General features: G+C 41.4%; 1 protein-coding gene and 1 long non-coding RNA gene across 3 annotated transcripts in view; both read right to left on the minus strand.

Annotated features, from left to right (window-relative positions):
• YWHAE (tyrosine 3-monooxygenase/tryptophan 5-monooxygenase activation protein epsilon) overlaps positions 1-23,082 on the minus strand; it is a 52,433-nt gene that overhangs the window by 29,170 nt on the left and 181 nt on the right. The gene's annotated exons all lie outside the window — the stretch shown is intronic.
• LOC145717468 (uncharacterized) lies at positions 15,592-23,074 on the minus strand. The gene is made up of 3 exons (XR_014140705.1): positions 19,217-23,074; positions 15,920-19,003; positions 15,592-15,757 (listed from the first exon to the last, which is right to left on the minus strand). It is a non-coding gene; the product is annotated as an uncharacterized LOC145717468 (long non-coding RNA).

Below are 23,082 nucleotides of genomic sequence, written 5' to 3' on the forward strand. Positions count from 1 at the left end.
ATGCCTGGGGGCGCCTGGGTGGCTCAGTCGGTTAAGCGACTGCCTTCGGCTCAGGTCATGATCCTGGAGTCCCGGGATCGAGTCCCGCATCGGGCTCCCTGCTCAGCGGGGAGTCTGCTGCTCCCTCTGACCTCCTCCCTCTCGTGCTCTCTGTCTCTCATTCTCTCTCTCGCAAATAAATAAATAAAATCTTTAAAAAAAAAAAAAAAAGACAGAGATGCCTGGGTGGCTCAGTCGCTTCATCATCAGACTCTTTGATTTTGGCACGGGTCATGATCTCAGGGTCCTGGGATCGAGCCCCACATCGACTCTGCGCTTGGCATGAAGTCTGTTTGGGATTCTCTCCCTCTCTATCTGCCCCTCCTCCCCCAGCAAGTGCGTGTTCACTTTCTCTCAAATAAATAAAATCTTAGGGGGGCTTTATTGCTCAGTCGGTTAAGCCAACTGACTCCTAGTTTCAGCTCAGGGCATTATTTTGGGGTCCTGGGATCAAGGCCCTCATCAGGCTATACACCCTGCAGGGAGTCTGCTTGGGATTCTCTCTCTCCCTCTGCCCTTCTCCCCTGCTCGCTCACTCTCTAAAATATCTTTAAGGGAAATAAAGACCTTTAAAAAAAGTAAAAATGGTTAAATTTTGTTGTGTATTTTAACACAATTAAAAAAATAAACTAAGATGAATTAATTAAGTAGCTATGTTCCAAACTCTAGTCCCCTTTTCAGTGAAAAGTAACTTGGATGACAACATGATGATGACGACAGTGGAATCTTCAGTTGACTGGAGACTGTTGAAAAGAAACTCCTCCAAAGACTGGCTTGCATGAAGGCAAGTTTCCCAAATCACTATGTCAAATGGAAAGAATGCAAAGCAATCTTAGGGATGACGCAGAACTATCATGGAGGGCGGGGGTCAAGAAAAAAGCAAGATACCTCTGTAAATTGTAAAACTGTACAATTCACCTTGGTATAATTATAAAAATCATCTGAGTAAAAATCTCTCTAGACTAATTATTAGTTCTCAGGCCTGGCTGTTTGAAATTGTTTGAGATATACCAGAATATATTTTATATGCATATACCAATAGAGAAGTCTTTACCCCGAGATAAAATTTCTATGAAAAATACTTCTACCAAAAAAGAGAATCTACTGTACAATTATAAGTGGCAGTCTAAGACCTATACATCCCAATAAAATGCCACCATCTTGAGTTTTCCTTTATCACATGAGGACTATTAATTACCACACAGATACTTCACAAATAACTAAAAATCTAAAAACAAGGACAAATACAATAGAGACTTACCATCACAGAAATCTGCACTAGAACAGAACAGCAAGAAGGAAGAGAAAAAACATCTTCCAGCATTTTCCCAGCTGCTGCAAAAAGGTATTTTATCCTTTGATGATAAAAAAGAGGTGAACTTAGAAGGAGTGTCAATAGCTTAAATTTAGCAATGTTCCCATCTTATGATTATCAGAGATACTGTTAACAATGAGAGCAGAGATCCCTGCATTAAGATGAATGTCTCCTGAGGGGCGCCTGGGTGGCTCAGTTGTTAAGCGTCTGCCTTTGGCTCAGGTCATGATCCCAGAGTCCTGGGATGGAGCCCCGCATCGGGCTCCCTGCTCCGCGGGAAGCCTGCTTCTCCCTCTCCCCCTCCCCGCTTGTGTTCCCTCTCTCGCTGGGTCTCTGTCAAATAAATAAATAAAATCTTAAAAAAAAAAAAAAGATGAATGTCTCTTACACTATATGTAGAAAAAATATTTGTGTCTTCTGGGCTAAAAAGGGAGTAAGTACAGCAGCAAAGGAAAACCTGATGTCTGCATGGGGGGTGGAGGGGTGGGGGAGTCCCAAATGAATAAAAAACATAAACCCAGACCTGTGCCAGCAAATAAATTGGGAGAAGTGCTAGATTGAGGGCCAAACGGAGAACGAAAAGACCTAAAGATAAAAGAGCTCTGGCTGGCCAGAACTTTTAATGTGATGAATGTCTCCTTTAAAATATCAGTACGTAGTTCTAAGAGATGCAGTTTAGAAATTAAGGAATAAAAAGAAGGAACTCCACCAGAGAATTAGTCTACACAGAGAAGTTAAGTGTCATGCCCCTTTACGATTCATTCATGTTCTGAGGTAGCCATGGAAGTGAAGTGTCCTTCATATGGCATGCACGTATTCAAGCTAACAGTCAAAGGACAATTTTCATCTTCAAAGAAGCTAGCACATAATCTTATTTTTTTAAAAGGATGCATAGAACTTTTTTTTTTTTTAGATTTTATTTATTTGACAGAGAGAGAGACACAGGGAGAGAGGGAACACAAGCAGTGGGAGTGAGAGAGGGAGAAGCAGGGAGCCCGATGCAGGGCTCGATCCCAGGACCCTGGGATCGTGACCTGAGCCAAAGGCACATGCTTAACGACTGAGCCACCCAGGCGCCCCAAAGCTAGCACATAATTTTAAACAATCCCCTAAGATTCTGGAAAGCAAAGTAGACTGGATATAATTTACTTAGCATCTCAAAATTGAAAACACAAAACAGGCTGTAAACATGTTTTAAACCTTTTCTAAATAATTGATAAACCCCGGGGGCAGGGGGAGGATATAACCCTAAATTGTGACTGGTAATTCTGTATTCTGAAAGGATAGGATAGGAATGCTTGGGAACCAAATTACTCCCCAAATTTCAGAGACTTCACACAACAAAGGTTTCTTAAATGAGGACCTATCCCTTTTGGTAGTTGAGGATTCCTGGTCAAAGCAGAAGAGGGATAAACAAAATAATCAGGAAAGGGGTTTTCACTGCCTCTACAATTACATAAGTTCTGCTCAAGCTTCACTGATGAGAACAGCTCACATGGCCCTTCCACCTAAGTACAGAAGTTGGGAAAAGAGGGGAGGGAGCACTACAGTGTGTCAAAAGAAAAAGAAAAGCCAATGAAACCACACTAAAATAAAAAAGGCCGTCAAGTCAGGGCGCCTGGGTGGCACAGCCGGTTTAGCAGCAGACTCTTGGGTTTCAGCTCAGGTAGTGATCGTTGGGTTGTGAGATGGAGCCCTAAGTTGGGGGCTCTGTGTTCGGTGTGGAGTCCACTTGAGATTCTCTCTCCCTCTCCCTCTGCCCCTCCCGCTCATGCTCACTTGCACTCTCTCAAATAAAGAAATCTTTAAAAAAAAAAAAAAGCTGAGGCGCCTGGGTGGCTCAGATGGTTAGGCGTCTGCCTTCAGCTCAGGGCATGGTCTCAGGGTCCTGGGATCGAGCCCCACATCAGGCTCCTGGCTCAGCGAGGAGTCTGCTTCTCCCTCTCCCTCCGCCTCTCTCCCCTGCTCATATTCCCTCTCTCCTCTGTCACATGAATAAAAAAAAAAAAAAAAAATTAAAAAAAAAAGCTGTCAAGTCAGACATTGAGATACACTTAAGAATTATGAACAATTAATTAATAAGACCACATATTTTGTCTATGCTTAACAGCAATTAAAGCAACAACTTAAAATGTCCGAAGTTATGGGGTGGCTGGGTAGCTTAGTCAATTAAGTGTCTACTTTGGTTCATGATCTCGGGGTCCTGAGTTTGAGCCCCATATCCTGTTCTCTGCTCAGTGGGGAATCTGTTTGTCCCTCTGCCCCTCCCTCCCCCTGCCTGTGCTCGCTCTCTCTCTAAAAAAAATGAATCTTTAAAAAAAAATGTCTGAAGTTAAACTGTTTTTATTGTTATTTATAAAAAAAGAAGTATGCAAGTTTATTGGGGGGAAATTTTCCAACGTACTGTAAGAGGGACTTAACATATGAATCTTTACTTAAAAAGGAAATAGTAACAGGAAATGAGAGGCAGTTTTCACTTGGATATTTCTGGTCTCATGAAACCAGTGAGGGCACTTTTTTCTTTAACGTAGGCTCCACCAAGGTTCGAACTCACAAGCCTAAGATCAAGATCTGAGCTGAGATCCAAGAGTCAGATGCTTAACTGACTGAACCACCTAGGCACCCCAGGTTAAGCATCTCACTCTTGGTTTTGGCTCAGGTCGTGATCTCAGGGTCATGAGACTGAGCCCCAAGTTAGGCTCCGTGCTCAGCGGGGAGGCTGCTTGGGATTCTCTCTCCCCCTCTTCCTCTGCCCGTCCCTCCCCCCGCTCACACTCTCAATCTCTCTCAAATAAATCTTTAATAAATAAATAATTCATCTGCTTAGGTGTACTCAAAGGTTGTGGTACCATCATTTTAAAGGCTATTTGCATTGGTATGAGTGTGCTTCCAAATCACTTAAGAGCTCTATGGGATGCTAAAACACTGAGATTTTACATTACTCAAAACTATAATCTATAAAAAAAAACACTTTTTAAAAAAAGGATTTGAGAGAGAGCAAGCATGGGTGTGAAGGGTACAGAGGGAGAGGGGAAGAGAGAATTCTCAAGCAGACTCCCCACTGAGCACAAAGTCCAACGCAGGGCTTGATCCCAGGACCCCAGCTGAAATCAAGAGTTGGTCGCCCGACAGGGCCACCCAGGCACCCCTAAAAAAAATCTTAACTACTTTAATTCCAATAGCAAATAATGTAGAAAGGATCTAAGGTTACAATAAAAACCTGAGGTGAGATTTAGGAGTCTTGTATCACTTATATTTTCCTAGGAAGATAAAATGCTATTGTAATATGGTAAAGATCACTACGTTTAGTTAAAACCCCGCAAAATATTAGGATATATATATGTATGTATTTTAAGTAGGCTCTACCCCCAACCTGAGATCAAGAGTCACGTGCTCTACCAACTGAGTAAGCCAGGTGCCCCAGGACATGTATCCTAAGAGTCAGTTAAGAATTATAAAGGTGTGCATGGCTGGCTTAGTCAGTAGAGCAAAGGACACCTGATCTTAGGGTCACAAGTTCGAGCCCCACATTGGATGTAAAAATTACCTTAAAAAAAAGGGGGGGGGGGCGCCTGGGTGGCTCAGTTGGTTAAGCGACTGCCTTCAGCTCAGGTCATGATCCCAGGGTCCCGGCATCGAGTCCCACATCGGGCTCCCTGCTCTGCGGGGAGCCTGCTTCTCCCTCTCCCACTCGCCCTGCTTGTGTTCCCTCCCTCGCTGTGTCTCTCTCTGTCAAATAAATAAATAAAATCTTTAAAAAAAAAAGGGAAGACGAAGAAGAGTTATAAAGGAAGGAATAATTTGAAGTAAACAATTTGGCTTTGAAGTTAACAATTTGGCAAGATTTGTACACTGCTCCTGGGATTTTTCTTTAAGCCAATCTTTTTTAAAAGATACCATTTTATTTGAGAGAGCGAGCGAGCACAAGTAGGGGAAGCTGCAGGCAGAGGGAGAAGGAGAAGCAGGCTCCCGCTGAGCAGGGAGCCCCACGTGGAGCTCGATCCCAAGCCCCTGGGATCGTGACCTGAGCCAAGGCAGACAACCAACCGACTGAACCACCCAGGTTCCCCGCTAAGCAAATGTTTAAATGGCTTAAAGTGGACAGGATTACAAATTGATTTAGAAGTACAATTTGTGGGGGGTGCCAGGGGGCCCAGTCGGTTAGGCATCTGACCCTTTCGGCTCAGGTTCATGGGATCAAGCCCCACGTCGGGCTCTGTGCTCAGCTTATAGTCTGCTTGGGTTTTCCCTCTTCCTCTCCCCTCCACAGGCACACATGCTCCCCCTAAAATAAATAAAATCTCTAAAAAGAAAGAAAGAAGTACACTTGTATTGAGTACAATGAAAAAGGATTTTTGAAACAGAAAACAGGAGGACAGGGAAGCCTCTAAATAAAGACGTCCTAGGGCGCCTGGGTGGCTCAGATGGTTAAGCGTCTGCCTTCGGCTCAGGTCATGATCCCAGGGTCCTGGGATCGAGTCCCGCATCGGGCTCTCTGCTCCTTGGGAGTCTGCTTCTCCCTCTGCCTCTCTCTCTCTGTCTCTCATGAATAAATAAATAAAATCTTTAAAAAAAATAAAAAATAAAGACGTCCTATTCTAATAACACTTCACTGTTTTTTTTTTTTAAAAGATTTTATTTCTTCTTGTCAAATATACTTATCACTTGTACTCTTATTAGGTGGACCAAAAGACACACACACTGTGAGAAACACAGCAATGCTAGGAAAACACCACCTTTATAGCCAGAAAGATTTAGATGAGACTTTCATTCTGGCTTAAGTATTTACATACATGTTATTTGACCTATGTTACATAACCTCTATGAGACTGTTTCCTGTTTCCTCACCTACAACTTGAGAGATACCCATCTCTCACTGGGTTCTGAGACTTAAGAGTGCATAGGCAAATTCTCTGGCACATAACAGAACTCAATATATTAAAATGCTTTTCTTTGCTTGCCTGTCTTCCAAGATTTACAAAAAGGGGGAGGGAGGAATCCAGGAGGATGTAAGCCCTTTAGAGAAATGTTAACAATGTGCTTCATGTACTAATGAGCTAAATAAAGAACACAGAGTTTAGAATCTAAGCCTAATAAATACAACCTATTGCATAATCTGACTCCACTTCTTCTTTCTAGCCTAGATACTCCATTCTTAAGCCTCATGTGCTTAATTCCAATACTGTACTTTTGATGATGTATCTGAAGGAACCTCCTCCTCCCACCACCCAAATCTTACCCACCCCAATGAATTCATTCTATTCGGTTCTATTACTCAAGTTTCCCTGATAACCACAGCCCATAATGCCTTCAGTTCCCCTTTTCTGAATTTCCTGTTATCACAGAAGTTAGCAATAATCAGTTTTTATTTTTCTTAAGATTTTATTTATTTATTTGAGAGAGAGAACACAAGACAGAGGGAGCAGCAGACTCCCCACCAAGCAGGCAGCCCCATGCGGGGCTTCACTCCAGGACCCTACAATCATGACCTGAGCCAAAGGCAGACGCTTAACCAACTGAGCCACCCAGTTGCCCCTCATTCTTTTTTTTAGACACAATTTTCCTTAAACTAGACTGTAAGCTCTTCTATATTCCGTATAATGATAAATTCTTTTATCATTCATAAGGGGAAACTCATTCCCAAAACTCACTAAAGAAATATCTATTCATTAAAAAGCTCCAAGAAGGGCGCCTGGGTGGCTCAGTTGGTTGAGCGACTGCCTTCGGCTCAGGTCATGGTCCTGGAGTCCTGGGATCGAGTCCCACATCAGGCTCCCTGCTTGGCGGGGGGTCTGCTTCTCCCTCTGACCCGCTTCCCTCTCGTGCTCTCTCTCATTCTCTCTCTCAAATAAATAAATAAAATCTTAAAAAAAAAAAAAGCCCCAAGAATGGGGATACTTTGTTGGCTCAGTCGGTTGAGCACCCGACTTTTGAATTCGGCTCAGGTCATGATCTCAGGGTCGCAGGATCGAGTCCCACATCCGGCTCTGCACTCAGCAAGGAGTCTGTTCCTCTCCCTCTGCTCCTCCCCTAGCTTGTGCGCACACGCGGCCAACTCTTCTCTCCCTAAAATAAATAAAATCTTTAAAAGAAAAATACAGAAGCCAATACAGGGGAAAATGACAGAAATCAACAAGCTACAGTAAATGAAGGGAAGAAACATTAGATCATAAGGCGTGCAGTGCAACCCCAAAACAAGATAAATAATATTTAAGTCAGGTTAAATTTGATAAACATTTATAGCTAAATTTAAACCTTAATTTATATGGAGTGCCTAACTGGCTCAGTCAGTAGAGCACCCAACTCTCAATCTCAAGGTTGTGAGTTCAAACCCCACACTGGGGGTGGAGCCTACTTTAAAAATAAATAAATTTTTAAAAATAAAAAAAAGTAAAGCTAAAGTTATGTTAAATATTCCATCATTTGCAAGGCAGTAACTAACCCTGTAATACCGCACTTGGGCAACTATATCCATAACCATTAACCATCGTCTGTTAAAAGTTTAACAGACAAAACTTAAACAAAAGCTATGCAGCTTCCAATATTCTACACACAGCTTCCAATATTCTAAAACTCAATCCCTGGCAATTACTTAACTGCTGAAAAAACAGCTGAGACAGCCCGCAGAAGGGAACATTACAAGGTCATCTAGTCAAACCCAGCCGTATACCCAGAGACACGAATTAAATTTAGATACGGACCAAACGCTTAAATTTTTAATAAGCACACTCAGTGAGGCATATGAGAAACAATGACTGATTCCAGTGGTTCTCAACCCTGGCTGCACACTAAAATTCCTTAAGAAGTTTTTCTGTTTTAGAGATTAGACTGACCTATATCAACACACCATTTGTTAAGTTTTCATGTTAGTCTGGCTAAAACCATCCAATTTGTTTTTAAAGGCTTTTATTAGAGGGTGGAGGGGCAGAGAGAATCTTAAGCAGACTCCATGCCGAGGGTGGATCTCACAACCCTGAGATCATGGCTTGAGCCAAAATCAAGAGTCGGATGCTTAACCAAATGAGCCACCCAGTTGCCCCAAAGTATTTTTTAATATTCACAATGTTTGGTTGAGAAAAAAAGGCATGCTGCTAAATAATATGTTATGTTTCCACAAAAAAAATATAAAAAATATAATGCAGATTGTACATTGGCTATTTTAGGAAACATTTTCACAGTAACATCAATGAAATCCAGATTTTTCTTAGTGATGTGTCAATGGTGCGATTGGCAGCACTTTTCTTTATTGGTGTTATTTAAAATAATAATTTAAAATAATAATGCATGCTAAATCAACAGCATGTTGGTATCTATAAAATGATCTATGTTTCTGCATTTATACATGCACTGGCACTTGAGCAAAATGAAGTTCTCAAAGAATATTCAAACCATTAACAATAACAATAGTAACTACTGGCAGGGCAGAGTAGCTATCAGTATTTATTTCGTGGGACTATACAATTTAACTTTCTTACATTTTATTTTACATTTTTGTAATTCAAAAATTAAAAGTATGCATTTCACATTTTAAGTAACATTTAAAATACTTAAATATATGAAGTTCTGTGGTGAAAAATTATGCACTGCACATTTATAAATTGGTGGTACTGTAAAAAAATCCTTTCAGAGAACAATAAGAGCAAAGAAGCCAAAAGTTTTACATTTATTTACTTTCACCAGTAAATTCCACTCCTCAGAATCTCTCCGTGTCAAATAAATAAATAAAAATAAAAAATAAAATACTTATTGCTAATATATGAACAGTAACTCATTTAAAAAAAAATTAAGTAAAACCAGTGGCACCTGGCTGGCTCAGTTGGTGGAGCATAAGCATGCAACTCTTGATCTCAGGGTTGTGAAGTCAAGCCCCACATTGGGCACAGAGCTTATTTTAAATAAATATTTTCAGGCCAAAAAAAAAAAAAAAAAGTACAAAATTAAGTAAAACCGGATATAGAGATATATAAAAAACAATCAAACAAAAAACCCCACAATGAAACAGCAGAACAAAAAACTACTGCACAGGGGCGCCTGGGTGGCTCAGTCGTTAAGCATCTGCCTTCGGGCTCAGGTCATGATCCTGGGGTCCTGGGATCGAGCCCCGAATCAGGCTCCCTGCTCAGCCGGAAGCATGCTTCTCCCTCTCCCACTCCCCCTGCCTGTGTTCCCTCTCTCGCTGTGTCTCTCTCTGTAAAATAAAATCTTTAAAAAAGAAAAAAAAACTACTGCACAGAAAACACCAGTTCATACAAGTTTTCTTCCTACCTTTGATTTTTCAAATTTTCCATAAATACAAAAATATATCAAAACTGAAAAAAAAAATACAGAAAATACACTGAACAGATACTTCAGCTAGAAAATATCTCAGTTGCTCAAGTTAATTTTAGTGCAATTTAGCCGGCTACTATTTTTAGTAATGACTGTCCTCCTAAATTCCTCTGCTTCACAAGTGTCAGTAAACTTAAAAAATCAGTTTCAGATTTTTAAGCTTAAAAACCCGAAAGTCAAATAAAAATAAGAGAAGGGGCGCCTGGGTGGCTCAGTTGGTTAAGCGACTGCCTTCGGCTCAGGTCATGATCCTGGAGTCCCAGGATCGAGTCCCGCATCAGGCTCCCTGCTCGGCAGGGAGTCTGCTTCTCCCTCTGACCCTCCCCCCTCCCTCTCCTGCTCTCTCTCTCATTCTCTCTCTCAAATAAATAAAATCTTAAAAAAAAATGAAAATAAAAATAAGAGAAAAAAGTAATTTTGATTCTTTAAATCTTAACATCTTGATTAGTGAAATAAATCTACTTGATCTAGACTTGACCTAAAGACTTGACCTAAAGACTTTAGACTGGTCCCTAAAATAGGCATAAAGCAAACATTCTCTTAATCTAATGATCTTCAAAGCCATACAAAACTAAAATAAAATAGACTACTATACATATACTAGTGTTCCAAAACTTTCAGCTTTTTAAAGTGGAGGAAAAAGTGGTAAACAATATTATTGCAGTCTGACAGACAAGAATTAAAGGTAAAGACAAAATGACTAAAGAAATGTTGGCAAACGGCGCCTGGGTGGCTCAGTCATTAAGCGTCTTGCCTTCGGCTCAGGTTGTGATCCCAGGGAGCTGGGATCGAGTCCCACATCGGGCTCCCTGCTCAGCGGGAAGCCTGCTTCTCCCTCTCCCACTCCCCCTGCTTGTGTTCCTGCTCTCACTGTCAAATAAATAAATAAAATATTTAAAAAAAAAAATGTTGGCAAATAGCACTCTGAAATGAGGAAACCTCAAGTCAAAAAAGTCCTAAGCAAGCTGCTGCAAAGATGAATAAAAGATGAAGGCATAAAGAACGATATTAATGGTATATTATCTGTTAATTGTTGAGAAGAGGAAAAACTGACTTAACAGCATCTAGTCTAGTAAAAAGCCAAGGTCCCCTGTGGCCATTCCCCAGTGCCCCCAAATTACATGCTTTAAAAGTCACATATTGGGGGCGCCTGGGTGGCTCAGTCAGTTAAACGTCTGCCTTCGGCTCAGGTCATGATCTCAGGGTCCTGGGATTGAGTTCCCCCACTGGGCTCCCTGCTCTGTGGGAAGCCTGCTTCTCCCTCTCCCACTCCCCCTGCTTGTGTGCCTGCTCTTGCTCTCTCTCTCCGTCAAAAAACTAAATAAAATCTTTAAAAAAACAAAAAACAAAGATTCATTTTGAGGGGGGAAAGTGTGCCACCTTTTCTCCAAAATTTTCAAATTTTTTTTTCAAATTTTCAAAACGTATCTGCAGTACCTGTTACACAGTTCCAAAGTTGTACTACACAGTGACCCTAAAAGTGCTTCATTAAAAGAATTGTAGGGGCACCTGGGTCATGATCTCAGGGTCCTGGGGTCAACTTCCATATCAGGCTCTCTGCTCAGCAGGGAGGCTGCTGCTCCTTCTCACTCTCCCTTTGTACTCTCTCTCTCAAAAAATTAATAAAATCTTAAGAAAAAAAGAACTGCAAACAGGGACGGCTAGGTGGCTCAGTTGGTTAAGTATCCAACTCATGATTTCAGCTCAGGTTATGATCTCATGGGTCGTGAGATGGAGCCCCATGTGGAGCTCCAGGTTAAGTGGGGAGTCTGCTTGGGATTCTCTCTCTTTCCCTCCCCCTCCCTCTGCCCCACCCCCACTCGCCCGCCTGCCAGGTCTCTTTCTCAAATAAATAATTTTTTAAAAGATTTTATTTATTTGACAGAGAGGGAACACACAAGCAGGGGGTGTGGCAGGCAGAGGGAGAGGTAGAAGCAGGCTCCCTGCAGAGCAGGGGGGGCCCAATGTGGGACTCGATCCCCGGACCTCGGGATCATGACCTCAGCGGAAGGCAATCGCTTAACTGACTGAGCCGGCCAGGCACCCAGTTTTTTGGGTTTTGTTTTTTTTTTTTCTTAAAGATTTATTTAGGAAGCCTGGGTAGCTCAGTGGGTTAAGCAACTGCCTTCTGCTCAGGTCATGATCCCAGGGTCCCGGGATCAAGTCCCACATCAGGCTCCCTGCTCAGTGGGGAGCCTGCTTCTCCCTCTGACCGTCCCCCTCTCATGCCCTCTCTCTCAAATAAATAAAATCTTAAAAAAAAAGAAAAAAGAGGGGCACCTGGGTGGCTCAGTCGTTAAGCGTCTGCCTTCAGCTCAGATCATGATCCCAGGGTCCTGGGATCGAGCCCCACATCGGGCTTCCTCCTCAGCAGGAGGCCTGCTTCCCCCTCTCCCACTCCCCCTGCTTGTGTTCCCTCTCTCCCTGTGTCTCTCTCTGTCAAATAAATAAAATCTTTAAAAAAAAAAAAAAAAAAAAGAAAAAACAACAACCTGCAAACAGAGCAAATTTAATCTATTATCCTGTGAGAAAAAAAGGACAGACCTAAAAATGAAAACAGGTAAAAATCAATGAACTAAGTACAAAAAGCAAAACCAACCTCAGAAAATATTCATGCACAGTACCTCAATTACCCCGGTACTTCCTTAAAAGCTTAATGCCTTTTTGGGAAATGGAGGTCTCACCCTCCTGACCTTCCAACCACCACTTAACTTAGGTTGTACCACAGAAAATGATCATTTTTGTAGGTTTAAAATGATTGAACCTGGGCGCCTGGGTGGCTCAGTTGGTTAAGCAACTGCCTTCGGCTCAGGTCATGATCCTGGAGTCCCGGGATCGAGTCCCGCATCGGGCTCCCTGCTCAGCAGGGAGTCTGCTTCTCCCTCTGCCCCTCCCCCCTCTCATGTGCTCGCTCTCATTCTCTCTCTCTGAAATAAATAAAATCTTTAAAAAAATAAAAAATAAAATAAATAAATAAAATGATTGAACCTGAGGTACAAACTTCCAGTTATATAAGTCACAATGATAAAAAGTACATACACCATAGGGAATATAGTCAATAATATTGTAATAACTTGGTATGGTGACAGACAATAACTACACTTATTGTGCTGAGCACTGCACAATGTATAGAATTACTGAATCACTACACCGTATACCTGTATACATATGTTAACATTTCAACCAAAAAAATGACTGAAACTGGCAATTTCATATAGTTCAACCTTATAATTCATTCAACACAAGTACAAATATAAATGCAAATTTGGAGAATGGGAGTTTTCTATTCCACGAACCAGTAGCTAAGTTGGCTGGAGTAGGAAAAAAAAAAATCAGCCCGCAAATTCATAAAATAACTTTCAGAAATCTCTTATTATACAGATGGGAAAAACAGGCCCTGAAAGTAACATGTCTAAAGGTAGAGTAATTGAGGTCAAGTCTGGACATTACAGACCCCCCCCCCCCAATTTAATGACTTCTGGTCCAGTGTTTGTTCTGTCTCTTGTTGCCTCTCCACCGGAAAATATACTCAACCTACATACCCTTCTGTCTCCTTCATATGAAAGAAAATGCTAAACAGAGAGACATTAAGTTCAAAGCAACTTTTAAGTTATAAAATTAAAATCTAAGGAACAACGGGGCGCCTGGGTGGCTCAGTTGGTTAAGCGACTGTCTTCGGCTCAGGTCATGATCCTGGAGTCCCGGGATCGAGTCCCACATCAGGCTCCCTGCTCAGCAGGGAGTCTGCTTCTCCCTCTGACCCTCTTCCCTCTCATGCTCTCTGTCTCTCATTCTCTCTCTCGCAAAAAAAAAAAAAAAAAAAAAAATCTAAGGAACAGAAATAGAGCTTCAAGCAGTTTAATGTTTACATACAAGTATGGCAGTCTTATCAGCCTGGGAGTGAGAGATCCATCCCAGTGATGTTACCCATTACCTGTCACCTTTTCCTAAAGTTCTTAATCCTTACCTGTAAAATGGGTGGTATATCTACTTTGCAGGGTTTTTTTAATTGAGGATTGAGAGAAATGGTAAGCACCTGGCATACAGTTGTTAATAATAAATGGTATAGTGTTTTATAATCATATAGTCAATGAAAATTTTTTAGAAGCTTTTCAATTTGTTAGCACCACTTGACAATAGTAGTCAATAAAGAAAGTACATTTAAGGGGCGCCTGGGTGCCTCAGTCAGTTAAGCATCCAACTCTTGATCTCCACTCAGGTCTTGAGTTCAAGCCCCATGCTGGGCTCCATGCTGGGCGTGGAGCCTACTTTAAAAAAAAAAAAAAGGAAGGAAAAGAAAGCACACTTGTAGTTTTCTATAGTCTGTGATATGGGACAGGGACCAGCATTAGGTATATATAGTGCATTATGGTCAACACCACTGTTGTTACTAATTCAAATTAACTCAATACACATACTAACAAGAATAATTCTAAAACTATTTATACATTCACTACAATATTAAGCTCCTTGAAGAGACCTTTTGTCTATTTTGTTTAATGATGAATTCCAAGTGTCTAGAACAGTGCCTGGTACATAGTTGGATCTCAATATGTATTTGTCAAATGCCTTTCGTACTTACTTTTAATACTCTAAATACTAAGGCTTTTCAAAAAAACAATAATCTGGACATTCAGGCACATACTATTTCTTTTCTTCTGGTACCAGCCTAAACAGAAGTACCTCTCACTGTAAAAATAACTCCTATCTCCCCTAGAAAGGGGAAAAAATTTTGTTTAAGCCTTCTAAAGACCTTCCAATTAGATTGTTAGGTAGAAAACAAGACAACCTACCCAGATTCTGTAATTATGACTGCAAAACAGTACCTCTCTCCTATCAGTCTCAATATTGGGGGAGGTGGGGAATTCCCTCTTCCTCCATCAAAGCAGGAAATTTCTCCTTCTAGAGTTTAAGAGGATATTCCCTCAGGCAACCAAACATGTTTAACTGTGGCAGAACCAAAAAGATGAGGTGCAAAGAAAATAGAGGTAGAAAGTGAGATTGGCAAGGTAAGTGACCTAAGACACTGATATATTGGGGGGAAAAGGAAAAAAGAGCTCAAGGTCTAAACTTCTTCTCATAATTCCTATAGAATTAGAAGACACAAACAAGAAACATTAAAATTTTGTTTTAGAATACATCGGGGTTGGGGCGCCTGGGTGGCTCAGATGGTTAAGCATCTGCCTTCAGCTCAGGTCATGATCCCAGAGTCCTGGGATCGAACCCCACATCGGGCTCCCTGATTGGCAGGGAGCCTGCGTCTCCCTCTCCCACTCCCCCTGCTTGTGTTCCCTCTCTCGCTGTCTGTCAAATATATAAAATCTTAAAAAAAATTAAAAATACATAAAAAATAAAAAAAGAATACATCTGGGAAAAAAGATGACCAGAAATAACCTTTGTACTGATACAGTTTAAGACAGAGATTACACTATTTATTCGTATTTATTACCAATGTGACTTTTCCTAAGTCTCTGAACAGACAAGAAATCCTCATCAAAATTTCAGGGTGCCGGGACGCCTGGGTGGCTCAGATGGTTAAGCGTCTGCCTTCGGCTCAGGTCATGATCCCAGGGTCCTGGGATCGAGTCCCGCATCAGGCTCCCTGCTAGGCGGGGAGCCTGCTTCTCCCTCTGCCGCTGCCTCTCTCGCTCGTTCTGACTCTCATGAATAAATAAAATAATAAAAAAAATAATAAAAAAAAAATTTCAGGGTGCCTGGGTGGCTCAGTTGTTAAGCGTCTGCCTTCGGCTCAGGTCATGATCCCAGGGTCCTGGGATCGAGCCCCGCATCGGGCTCCCTGTTCCACGGGAAGCCTGCTTCTCCCTCTCCCACTCCCCCTGATTGTGTTCCCTGTGTCTCTGTCAAATAAATAACATCTTAAAAAAAAAAAAAAAATTTTTTTTCAGCCGTTTTAAAGTTGTGAGAAAGAAGTCAAAATTTCATTAATGAATTCCTTTTGGAAAACCTAGAAACAGTTATCATAACTGTCAGTGATATTTTCTAGGCAAAGAGCACACAATGTTTTGAAATTTTCATGGTAATACTTTCATAAAGTTTTACTACTTAAAATTTAACCTATTACCTGGGAGGATGGGTTGGCCTGGTGGTGGGTATTGAGGAGGGCACGTTCTGCATGGAGCACTGGGTATTACACACAAAAAATGAATCATGGAACACTTCATCTAGAACTAATGATGTAATGTATGGGGATTAACAAAGAATAAAAAAAAATTTAACCTATTACCAAAATAAAAAAAAAAAATCAATTAAGGGGTGCCTGGGTGGCTCAGTCAGTTAAGCATCTGACCAGCTCAGGTCATGATCTCAGGGCTGGGCTCCTCCCTCAGTGGGGAGTCTATTTGTCCCTCTGCCCCTCCCCCCTCAAATAAAATCTTTTTTATAAAATCAATTAATCAAAATCAATCACACAAATTCTTAAGTAGGACACATTTCTACAACACAAAGGTGTTCTCAATAACCATTCCAAGGTCCTCCAAAGACCTCAAATGACTAACCACCAAGGATTAAGTAGTATTAATTAGTAGCATTCTATTAATTAGAACCCATTCACTGCCCAAGGCTTATCCTAAGCCTTTAGAATCACGATTCACAAAACTGGTTATAGGTAGTATCATTATGTTCCTAGTCAGTAATCTGAGATTGCTAAAGAAAATATTTTAACCCTGAATTAGTTTATATTTTTATTCTATAGAACCTCTCATTCCAAATCCACATGTGTTATATTTGCCAAGGAGACAGTCATATTCTCCTGAATATTAACCTGAAATTAGTATCAAAAGAACTACATAGCAGCTCAACATGGCCAAATTATAGATTATATTGCTTGGGAATAAGTTAGCCACCTTCACTTTCGGGATATGCAAATTTTCAGATCTGAGTTACAATTAAGGATTTTATTTTGAGAACTAGTTTTTCTTTATGCAAATCTAATTTGGAAACTAAAACCACAAGAGTACACTTGCTAGGAATAACTCAAAAAAGGTAGGTCATCTTCTAATATGACCACAGTATATCAGCAGCAAAACATTTACTTCATCTTTCATACTGGAAAAAAGGTATTTTTCACAACAAATAATATTATCTGGCAAGTATTATACTCTGCCCTTTACTAAACCTGTAATTTCATAACCACCCTGTAATTTAGCAGGCAAGAGGGTAAATTTCAAACAAGATAAACCAGGATCATGGCCATGTTTCCAAACTAAACAGAATTCAGTGTTCTAAACAGAATAGTCCTAACAAGGTATGGATGAGACTGTAAAAACGTATTTGGGGAAAAAAGTTCTGAGCTTAGGGACAAACACTGCTGCTAACATCTAAGTATTTTTGAACACTGATCTAGCTCAAGGTAGACATACATAAAACCAACATACTTGGCTCTGACACTATCAGTCAGGTTGACTAGTTGGTATGCCAACAAGCTCTATTTTCAGCAACTACCATTATCCTTGACTTTTCAAGTTCCCAATTGGCGGGGAGGGAAGGAGGAAATCTTTCACTCTGCCTTTGATTTCTCTTATGTTCTGCCAAATGTTGACTTCATTTCAGAAAGAAAGGGACTTAAATCTCAGATACCTCTGTGGTAGAGGGGATGGACAAAGCTTAAAAACTTTTGTATGTATCTAAATGAGATGAGTAGAACAAATGGTGTTAAGTATGATAACCATAAGGCAAGTTTGCTGCTCAGGACAATCATAGTTTATGCTTACTGTCCCAGCACTATCATGAATTGGTACCCCTTCATTTCAAGGCATCCTGATTTGGATGACCCTTTAATTATTATGACAGTTATTATGACCCAGTTATTATTATGTAACCTCATTAACATAGTTAATGAGCTCAAACCATAGAATTATGTTGGCAAACCAATTTGTCATCTAGGGTACATCGGTATTTAACTGTATCAAACTGTTAACCAACCATTTCAGAAATAGTAGACATAACTTTTTGTTGCTGTTCCTCATTACCCCTTAATGGATTCTGTTTAACGGCTATCTAGACTAATATTTGGAACATTTGCAAATTACTTGCCAACCTTTCCCCCTCCTAAAAGTGTTCTGACTACATCAACTAAAAGGCTGCATCCACCAAGACAAAAGTGGGGGTGGGGGGATTGCTTTTAAAAAAGCATTTGCAGAAATGCATGGCATTAGCCATACCCCAGCACAAACATCATGACAAACCAAGGAAACAGTATGCAAACACATTTTGAGATTACCTAAAATCCCTCATTCTAACTTCTTTCACTGTGCCTTGAGATGGGATTTTTTTTTTTAAGACTATTTTTTTTAGTAACCCAACATGGGGCTTGAACTCAAGACCCCAAGATCAAGAGTCACATGCTCTTCTGAGGCAGCCAGGTACCCCAAAATGGGATTGTTTTGAAAGCACGAGGTTTCCTTACAAAAGCATGAAGATATTTTATCTACTATTTATGATGGATACCAGTCATAAACACCAAGACATATTATTTGAAGTAACTGCTAAAGAAATAGCACACTCCCCCCCACCCCAAGGTACCACCTTACTTAGTTACACATAGGTCTTTTGTGAATGGCTTAGGAGAAATAGGAGTACTGGTCTAAAAGTCGCCAGACAAGTTCTGGCTTTGCCATTTACTAGCCAACCCAGTCATGTGGTAGAGGAAAAAAAAAATCATTAAATCTCAAATTCACTTTCCTGAACCATAAAATGGAAGTAACATTATCTAGTTCACTGATACGTGAAATAAGTAAAAAATGTTTGTGAAAGTGGTTTGTGAGTGAAGTTCTATGTAAATGTGGCACTACATAGTTTAAAAATTTAACCTTTACCCTACTCCTGTCATTACTGATTAAATACACACAAACATAAAAAAAACTGCTGCAAAATCAGCCTTACAGGCCTCTTTTTAAAAAATTAGGCTTTCAGATCAACTTCTTAAAAGTATTGGTAACTCATTTGTAAAATTACGTGCATTAAGTTACCAGACTGAAAATTCACTTGCTATACCAGGTGAAAGTCAGGAAATTTTTTAAATATTTCATATTCCCTTGACCAAGCCATTAGATAATTATGAAAAGCCTGCTTGTTTGTATAAACTTTCAATGTGTTTTCTTGACTTACTGAATCCAAATTTTGCTCAGACTATGTGTTCTACCTCTTACTAGAATTCAAATTGAGACCTTTTCATATAAAGGTGAAAAGGATGCCGAGGAATGTCCACAGTAGTAAGAATTTACTCCCGTCATCTCAGATTACAATGATTTCATTATATTCCATAGTTTGGAAAGCCAACAAGATACACTGAAATTTGGGCGCCTGGGTGGCTCAGTTGGTTAAGCGACTGCCTTCGGCTCAGGTCATGATCCTGGAGTCCCTGGATCGAGTCCCGCATCAGGCTCCCTGCTCAGCACGGAGTCTGCTTCTCCCTCCGACCCTCCTCCCTCTCATGCTCTCTGTCTCTCATTCTCTCTCTCACAAATAAATAAATAAAATCTTTAAAAAAAAAAAACAAAACTGAAATTTGCCCACTGTGCACAATATTGTATAAAAGTCTAAAGTAGGGGCGCCTGGCTGGCTCAGGTGGTGGGCCATGTGACTCTTGATCTTGGGGTCGGTGAGTTCAAGAACCACGTGTGGTGGTTTACTTAAAAAAAAAAAATACTGAAAGTAAAACTCTAAACACAAGAGAGCATCTGCTTTAAATATGAAGACTAAAAGCACTGCCATTACCCAATTCTGCTTATGTTTAAGCAGGAGAAAAAATATATACAATAAAGTTGACTCCATTAACTGAAAAAGCAGTAATAAAAATTACTAGCCTAAGTAAAAGATCTGATAGCAACCTGTTTTAAACTCATTACTAAAGTTAATTTCCTAGGGTGCCTGGCTGGCTCAGTCGTGGTTAAGCATCGGGCTCTTGGTTTCGGCTCAGATCATGATCTCAGGGTCGTGAGATCGAGCCCTGCACCAGACTTCTCGATGGGCGTGGAGCCTGCTTAGGATTCTCTGTCCCCCTCTCCCTCTGCTCATGCCTTGCTCTCACTCCCTAAAATAAATAAATCTATAAAGTTAATTTACTATTTACCCATTTTTTTCCTAACATGTATTAAGGAGTTATTTCAAAACATGTCCCCACCCTTCACGGACTACCAGAATAAGCTAGAGAGATGAGGCTCTGGTGTTTTAAAAAGGACAGCTCTCGGGGCGCCTGAGTAGCTCAGTCGTTACGCGTCTGCCTTCGGCTCAGGTCATGATCCCAGGGTCCTGGGATCGAGCCCCACCATCGGGCTCCCAGCTCTGCGAGAAGCCTGCTTCTCCCTCTCCCACTCCCCCTACTTGTGTTCCCTCTCCCGCTGTCTCTCTCTGTTAAATAAATAAAATCTTAAAAAAAAAAAAGGACAGCTCTCAAGTGACTAGAATAGATGCATTCCTAGTATTGATGCATTCACAGAATGAATGATCAAAAGTGACCATCAAAACTTTACTCTTACCCCACGTGGAATCAATCATCACAGGGAAAAGGTAAGGAAAGGACAAAGCGAGCAACTACCTCACAAACCCAAATGTACTTTATGCTGACCCCTCCACTCTGAAAAATGTGAAATCATCTCTTCTCTTTACTAGTGTGGTTCATATATATGGGAGGGTAAGACTTGGTTCAGGAATACTAAAAGGTAATAGATTTGACTCAAACAGCTACAAATGTTATAAAAACTATTCCTTAGACTTCTGACTTAATTTAATCTTCAGGGTGAACAGTCCTAGCCCCAAACTTCAATATTTCCTATCTGCAACCCACAAGTGTCCTTTTCCTCAACACAGCTTAGCTCTTCCTCTAGTACCATTAAATTATCCATATAAACTGATTCCAATTCCCCAGGATATAACTAAATAATGCTACAAAGAAGTTCAACAGGGTATGCAAAATAAGATACTGCAGGAACAAGAAAAGCTAGTATTTACATCCAAGTACCCAAATCCAAATCATTCAAACTCACTTTTCCTTTCTTCCACTCCCCACACCACTTATTGTTCGGTGACTAAAACTATGGGGAATTTTAGTCACCACAAACAAAACTGAACTACTGTACCCAGTAAAAGAGTGGACACAGGTAAAGGCTGATTCCTGATGACTGCCTCCCTTTTCTTCCTTTCCAATAAATTCCTCCCTGTCCTGTGCCCAACAGTCACTGGAGTTCCTCCCCACCTGGTAGATCCTATTTCCCTCCCACTCTCTATCCTGAAGGAGACAAAACGTTTTGTTAAACGTTTAAAACGTTTAACGATGTGGCTCTCTCTAGATAGTGCTCTGCTGAATAACCAATAAGGGCTTTCATTAAAATTCCTCAGCACCCAAATCCAAAATATTACTACTAAACCGTCACTTACTGGAAAGCTACAACCATGAGCTTCCAAATTCAGTTTTTAAAACAAATTTAAAAAAAAGAAACAAAAACAAAACCTCCTCCACATCCTTTTTGGTTATCATAGCAAGTTTACTCAAAGCCTAAATTCTTACGACCAGAAAGCATTCAAATATAATTTCAAGTTTCCTCCCAAGGACACTAACAGATTAAAAGAGGAACCCATTGGTTGCATAGGGAGAAAAAGAAAAAGAACTTCCACTACCAGCACACCTACATTGTTTCACTTTTAAACACTGAAATAAAGACAAATCTGACCTTGAGCTGTACTTCCCCATCTTATTTCCCTCCCCCTCCCAAGACTTTTGTTCAATAAAGAGACATTGAAGGATTTACAGAACGAAATTTAGTGCACTACACCTTTCTTCGATTTGAGTTCCTGGCCTTTTTTCCCTAATTTTCAAATTCCTGAATCCTAAATGTATGATGATACACTGGGACTACCCCTGAGGCTATTCACATGACCAACCTGGCATTCAAGGAAAGCAAGGGCCCTACAAAACATTCAGTAATTACGAAAAAATCTGAAGATCGATGGCACTGGATTCCAACCTTGTCTCACGCTAGAGAGCATTAAAAGCACAGAAGCCACACTTAAGAATTTTTGTTTTTATAATACTACAGTTTAACGGATATGGGGGTAATTCAAGTACCTAGGTCCAAAATGAAGGGAGTGAGGGGCAATTTTAAAAAAGCAGCCTGAGAATAACGGACACAATGGACATTTCGATCAAGTTCTGAAGAAATGAAGAACCTTGAGGGGCAAAGAAGCAATGAACAAAGAACTGTTCAAATCTGTACCCAAAGCCATTTATTTACAATAGAAAAAAGAAAATAGGATCTTCCGGGATGCCCTATGTTCAAAATCCAAAAGGTGAGAGCTTGGGATAGGTTAAGATCCTCAATGGAGTACAAACACGCATTCCGATCCCGGGGAGTCGACCAAAAGGCAATTACTAAACGTTATTTGAAATAACTTTATTTTCCCACAGGTCTTTCCATTTGTCATAATGGTGCGTGTCAACAGGAAAATCAACGTTTTTACAAACTGGTAAACTGAGGCACGGGCATTCGAGGGACTGAGAGTCAGGGTCTCCTTGTTTCCTGTTCAAAGCTCTATCCACCAGAACCCCCAGCTAACGGTGCCAGAAAATGATTACAAGAACTTCGAGCTCTCCAGGAGAAGTCCGAGGAAAGGGACCGTGAGTGAGGTTTTCCTAGACTTCCCCAGAAGAAGGCGAGGTTGAACGTAAAGCCTAAAAAAACCCTCAACACAAGGTGTGCCGGCCTACAGAAAGGAAATCCCGATCGCAGCATCTCAGCTGGCCTCCGCTCAAGGATGAACTGCAGTGATTCCCACTCTGTCCTTCCCCAACCCTCATCCAAGACTGCCCTCCACCACAAACCCAAGAAGCCCTCCGCTCGCAAGGATTCTCCTTTGTGAGACTCCACAGCCGCCGCCCCACATTGGGCCTCCGGGGAAAAGCCACCGCCCCCACCCGCCATATTTCCCTGAGAGGCGCCCGCGCTGCAGCTCCTGGTGCTACTCTCCCCCATGTGGCGGGTGTTTCTTCCCCCCATCACCCCACCCAATTGTTCTCCACATCCCAAGATGGCCCAGAAGCTCCCCTGGGGATGGCTCGTCCGGAGATAGCACCCGCCATCTCCTCCCCCTCCCCCGCCCCGGGACTCGCCCTCCCCCCCAGCCGCCATTTTACAACCAACTCCTCCACCCTTTCGCCTCGGCCTCCTGGCCCGCGGGTGTCTGCAGCAAAGGACGCCAAAGGGGTCAAATTCCCGGGCCTGGGGCCTCCCACCGATCCGGGAGCCCACATGCCATTTCCTACTTCCCGAATCCACGTTCCCGACCAGGCTCGGAGACGATGCCGCCATTTTGTCTCCTGCTCCCGGCCTCTGTGGGCGGCGGCAGAGGGTCCGAGAATTCCAGCCCCCTGTTGCCCCCCCAACTCA

The sequence above is a fragment of the Leptonychotes weddellii genome, chromosome 15 (assembly GCF_054177405.1).
Source record: "Leptonychotes weddellii isolate Sample4059 chromosome 15, ASM5417740v2, whole genome shotgun sequence".
Classification (NCBI taxonomy): Eukaryota; Metazoa; Chordata; class Mammalia; order Carnivora; family Phocidae; genus Leptonychotes; species Leptonychotes weddellii.